Source organism: Chenopodium album, chromosome 9 (genome assembly GCF_948465745.1).
Source record: "Chenopodium album chromosome 9, dcCheAlbu1.1, whole genome shotgun sequence".
NCBI classification, from domain to species: Eukaryota; Viridiplantae; Streptophyta; class Magnoliopsida; order Caryophyllales; family Amaranthaceae; genus Chenopodium; species Chenopodium album.
The window spans coordinates 30,422,041-30,428,387 of record NC_137842.1 but is presented as its reverse complement, the minus strand read 5'-3'; the positions used below and the strand labels follow the sequence as shown (position 1 = coordinate 30,428,387).

General features: G+C 36.1%; 1 pseudogene; it reads left to right on the top strand.

Annotated features, from left to right (window-relative positions):
- The first annotated feature begins 969 nt into the window (after positions 1-969).
- LOC145559698 (ethylene-responsive transcription factor ERF054 pseudogene) lies at positions 970-2,719 on the top strand (annotated as a pseudogene).
- The last annotated feature ends 3,628 nt before the right edge of the window (positions 2,720-6,347 follow it).

Here is a 6,347-nt window from a genome sequence, read left to right as displayed (position 1 = left end):
TCAGGGGTTACTTGTAGGGTGTTACGTTACTGGTTTGGTCAGGGGACATGTAGGGTGTTACTGGTTTGGTCAGGGGTTACTTGTAGGGTGTTACTGGTTTTGGTCAAGGGTTACTTGTAGAGCGTTACTGGTTTTGGTCAGGGGTTAGGTTACTTGTAGGGTGTTACTGGTTTGGTCAGGGGTTACTTGTAGGGTGTTACTGGTTTTGGTCAAGGGTTACTTGTAGTGTGTTACTGGTTTGGTCAGGGGTTACTTGTAGGGTGTTACTGGTTTTGGTTGGGGGTTACTTGTAGGGTGTTACTGGTTTTGGTCGGGGGTTACTTGTACGGTGTTACTGGTTTGGTATGGGGCCTACAAGCAACCCTTGAATAAGTAACAAGTAACCATTAAATAAGTAATTCATACAAGTAACCTTTGAAGTCACTCATATAAGTAACTCTTGAATAAGTAAATCATACAAGTAACCTTTGAATTAACCTATACAAGTAATCCTTAAAAAAAATAAAAAAAAAAATAAAAAAAGTACCCTTGAAAAAAAATATAAGTAACTCCTAAAAAAAATACAAGTAACCCTTGAATAACTAATCCATACAATTAACCCTAAAAAAAAAAAATACAAGTAACCCCGGCCCTGAAAAAAAAAATACAAGTAACTCATGAAAAAAAAAAATACAAGTAACCCCTAAAAAAAATTACAAGTAACTCTTAAAAAAAAAAAAGTAAATCCTGAAAAATATTAGTAACCCTGACAAAACCAGTAACCCCGTTATGCGCGTGAACAATAATCCCGTTATGCGCGCGTCAAAATCTGTTATTTTTACTGACTTACTACACCAAAAAAGCTCTGATAAAGTTTATGCGAAAGGAACCGTGTGGAGCCCAACCAAAAGAAAACAAATTGTGAGACAAAAAAATCTAATACTTGGCTTCCTATAAAAGCCTGCTGACAAACTCAAGTTGCTTCTAAATTCTTCAAAACAGACCCCATTCTCAGATTTTTCTCTTACAACATTCTTCTTCTCCAAACTTTCTTCCCCTTCAAATTTCTCCTGTCCATTATTCTAGAACCACCAACTTGCTTACTGCATATTCTCCGCATCTCAATTTTAACCTTGAAGATTTAGAGGATGCAGTATAAAATATTCTATGCCTTTCATTTTTATTGATTCTAGTTGAATTTCAGCCTAGAATCAGCTCATCTTAATCGAATCCTCATCTTTAAAATTCTTCCTCCTTGTTAGTATATTTTCTTTATCCTTCCTATGATTAGGTTCCAATATTCGACTTCTTTTTCGGCCGAAAACATTTGTATAATATTGAACGGCATCTTCACAAGGTATTTAGGTGGGTAACTAGCAAGCAAGCAATTTTAAGGTTCTAATAATTTTGATCTTTTCTTAAGAGAAAATCGAAATCATGTCCAGTAGAAAGGCGAAGGAGATGATTGAAGGGACCGAGAATATGGGGAAGACAGTATGGGATAGGGATAAAGGGAAAGGAAATAACCAACAACAGCAATGGTCGCCAGTTTTTGGTGAAGCGTCCAGTGCTGCTGCAGGACGTCCCTCTAAGAAAATTCGAAGTCCGGAACGCCAGTTTATTCCATCCTCGCAATCACAGCTTTTTAATCCTTACCCTTTTACAAATACTTCTTCAAAGATTGCATTTCCATTTACATTTGATGGTTCTTCCAATCAAATGAATCAACCTCAGTTTTCTGATTTAAACACACAAACAATTCCACTACAGCAGCAGCAGCAGATGATCTCGTTCAATCAAGGTTGTGGATATCAGTATCCGTATCAGCATACATCGTCGAATCAACAAATGCAGCAACTCCAATATTGGAGTGAAGCATTGAATTTAAGTCCCAGAGGAAGATTAATGATGATGAACAGATTTGCCAACAAAGGATTTGGACGGCAAATGCCTCAAGGGGGAACCCCGGTGCCGCCTATCTCAACCACCAAGCTATATCGCGGCGTGAGACAGCGGCACTGGGGGAAATGGGTGGCAGAAATACGCCTCCCACGAAACCGAACACGGCTATGGCTCGGCACCTTTGACTCTGCAGAGGATGCCGCCTTAGCATATGACAGGGAGGCATTTAAGTTACGAGGGGAGGATGCAAGGCTCAATTTCCCTGAGCTTTTTCTTAATAAAGGTAATAGTACTACACCTTTATCATGTACTCAACCTCAAGAAATGGAAGCCCCACCACCACCACCACAACTGGCCCCGGTAGAGGTAGAGCCAGAGGTATCCTCTGGAGCTGCTTCAAGCGATGTGACAGTGATGAGCGATCCAGCTCAGACTGCCGGGAAAGGCGGTTCCGAGACCTCCGAATGGCCTTGGAAAGAAATGACTGATGCTTGGTTGAATGCAATTCCAGCTGGTTGGGGACCAGGAAGTCCAGTTTGGGATAATTTTAGTGATAATAATCTTTTCCTGCAACAAAATAACCTGTTTGCGTCGAATTTAAGTCACCCTGTTTATCATCAAGAGCAACAAAATCAACAGGAAGAAGTCTTTGGTTCATCACCATCTTATTCTCCTTCTTGTCCTATGAGGCCTTTTTTCTCTAAGGATCAAGACTAGTTTCTTCTCTTTACCCTTTCTATTTTTACTTAAGATTCCCATTTTCATTTTTCATTATTCATAGGTTTTGTTACCCACTTTCATTCACCATTTCCTCTGTTTCTTTCCTCTGTTTCTTCTATTCTTCTTCACACTTCTCTCTTTTTAGAATAACTTGAATGTTGTTTGCATTACTCTAAGCCCTATATCACTTTCTACTTCTATCACATCTAAATACATTGGCTTGTGATTTTTTTAATAAAGCCAGTGAATCCCATCCATCTGCTAGCTGCATGTAGGCTGTTTATTATCAAGCCATTTGCAAAATAATAGTCCCCATTTAGTTGTCACATTACTAGTTCACTTTTTAACTCAGACAGATGCAGTTTTTCTTCAGAGAAACAGTTGATAGGAGTAGTTGGTAAAAAGAGCCATCCTTCTTTCGTAGTTGGTCCTTCCATCTCAAGCTATGCATTTTTCAGTAGCTAAAGATGGTTCTCATTTTTTTGTTTTTCTTAATTTTTTCAGATTTATTATATTGCTTTGGTAGTAGTGATTAATACTATAATTAGGTATATCATTTTCGGATTATGTATTAATGTTGGTTGTTGATTTTGTATGTTCCTTATTGACACTTTGTGTTATTCTCATATGTTTGTAATATATTATATGGTTTGCGACTAAACAAACATATCATGTACTATATAAGCATATTAATTTAATGTTTGAGATATTTAGGGCTTCATTTGAAAATTATATTCCTGAATAAATGGTGTAGCCGTCCTTCAAAATACTACTAAACAAATCAAAGTCATAGTGTACCTTTTGTGTTGGTAAGAGTTATCATACTACTCCGTATCAAGTTAGAACACCTTTCTATTATAAATCCGAATGTATAATTTATTTAAACTTAATATTTTATAGGTATACTTTTTGTATACTCCCTTTATATTTAATTACTACCTCCGTTAACTTTTATTTACAACTTTGGAATATTTTATGTCTCACAAATAATACCAAAGTTGCAAATAAAAGTTGACGGAGATAGTACTTAATTCACTCTTTTTTTACGGCCGTAGTTTATTATTTGCTTTATTTTTCTTTTTTTGGAAACTTTATACCAAGGGAATATGTGATATATCATGGGCGTTAACTACAAGTCTACAAATACATACCACTTGTAAGAAAATTGTCAACTAAATAACTAAACATGAACGTAAGGATTACTGTTGTTGCACAACATCGACGTTGTTGGCTGGAGATGTACAATTCTCAATTTGAAGATTTAGTGGAAACAGTTATATTAGTTGAAGCAGTTTGCAAGTTACACCAACCAAAATTCTTGGCTAATAATTCAGCCTCGTTTTAGTACAGTTCTCACAATATCAAAAAGAGAGTCAATATTTTTGTTCTTAATTTTCAATCTTCATAATTACTAGCATGACGAGGGAACCGACTTTCCCGCCCTCCCCATCTTGGTCTGTTGGATTCCTTGACTTAACTTTTTTTTTTTTTTTTTTTAATTAAGACGTGATTGAATTTTAGTTGAAATCTCAAAAATAAGTTGATATATTTTATACTAGTCAAATCTTTTATTAATGTTTTTTAATTTATACTTTCATTTTTTCAAGCACTTACAACGCTTTTAAACATTTTACTTTAATTGTCTTTCGATTAGATTTAGATAACTTTTGACTTTAACCGTCTTTCGATTAGATTTAGATGCACAAATCTGTACTAATAATTAAATTTATTAACATTTAGTATTCAATCATATGAACAAAAATATTAATCCATAATATTTGTTACAAAATAATAATGTATGTCTGAAAGGGTAAAGTCGTATCCCCTAATCAAAAGTAATTCCTAAATCCTCTAACTAATGTAGATAGGGAAGTAGGGTCGAATCCACAGAGAAACGAGTCTTTCTATTCCTAATTAATTAAAGTAATCTAAATTATAAAGTAACCAATACGTAAATTTGGATATTAAACTAACATACGGAGATTAAGAATAAGGAGAAAACAATATATAAAAGGATCTAGGGCATAGGTTCATCAATAAATAATATTCCAGGTTAAAACATGATACTCAATCATCAATGCATACATTAATCAGATCATAAAGGGCTTTCGCTACGTATTACAATCACACACTTAATTTACCGGTATTAAATCTCATCTTTCAAATCTCGACTCAACCATTTATAAATTAACCTGCCTATTGAAACTAGACCTAAACATTATTTCTCATCTGTCGAATCTCGAATCAATATTGTTAAACTCATGCATAAAAGATCTGCGCAAATCTAGTCACACAGCATTAAATCAATCAATAGGAAATTAATCTAGCATTGATAATTAACAACAATAAATTACCCCTTCATACTATTTATGGATCCCCATAAACCCTAGAAATAAAACTACTAACACATAATAAAAACTAAACTAATTAAAGTAATAAAGCAAGACATTATCAAAAGAATAAAATAAACAACTAAGATTAAGAGAAGAGAAATCGTTGCCAAAATAAATCTAGAATTAAGAATCAAGTTAAGAACAAAGTGTATGAGAGAGAAAACTAATCTAAAAGCTAAGTAGAGATAGAAAATCTAAGAAATAATTAAGAGAGGGTAAAGAAGAGTACTAAACTCGTTTTACGGATAAGTATTTATACTCCGTAAGAATCCTAAACTAAAACAAACTTAAAAGTCAAATAATTAACTCCTAACAATAACACGTGCCCGATCGGGCGAGGCACCACCCGACCGGGCGCGCCTTTTTCCTCTCAAGTACATTTCTCGCGCCCGGCCGGGCGCGAGTTCGAGCGCCAGCCTTGCTTCGCTCGCCCGGCCGGGCGCACCTTCGGGCGCCAGCCTCTTTGGCCGGGCGGCTCTCTTAGCCCACTATTTGGACTACGATTGGGCTCCAATTCTTCGGGCCAATCTGGATTTCCTCTTCGGGTCTTAAATACTTGGTCCAAATGCCCCGATATCACATATACCGAGCCCTTAATCACAGGTTCGATGGCTCTAACCGGCCCTGGGCTATACAATCTGGTCGTGCTTCTCCAATGCTCGTAATTGCTCCATAATAAATCGGGAAATTGCTCCAAAAGTGCAAATCCCTGCAAAAGTCAACCAAATCTACGAAAACACTAGAAAACACCAATTAGTAATAAAAGTGGCTCTAAAGAGCCAAAAACACTACTAATTATGACCAAGGGACCGAGGTAAAACACTATATAAAATAGACACATCAAACTCCCCAAGCCAAACCTTTGCTTGTCCCTAAGCAAAGATCTCATCAATGAATAAATAAATATGCTTCACCCTAAAAAGTAAAAATCAAGCACAAACAATTCAAAGTAAATCCAATAAACATGCTTCAAAATCAATCAATCAAATCTATCCAATTAACTTTCTTCCCTAACAATTGTCAAATAGAGCAAACCACAAGAGCATATAGAATTCAAGGCTAGTGCTCACACACTCAACTCTCATTTGTGTGGCGAGTAAAAGATGTACTCGATCGCTCTCCAACCAACCCCTTTATGTGAACAATGCCCTCCCAACTCACACTCTCGTGTGTATAAAAAGATGTACGCTCAACCTACTAGTCGACTCGAAATATGTCAAATCATAACTTGCATTGATAAACAACACTTTCACATTCATACAACTCTATGCACAAAGGTCGGAAGGCCTTTAAAGCTTGTAATGTAAGGCTAGGGTTAAGGGTAGGAATCATTTGGGAACAAGTGAGAGAAAA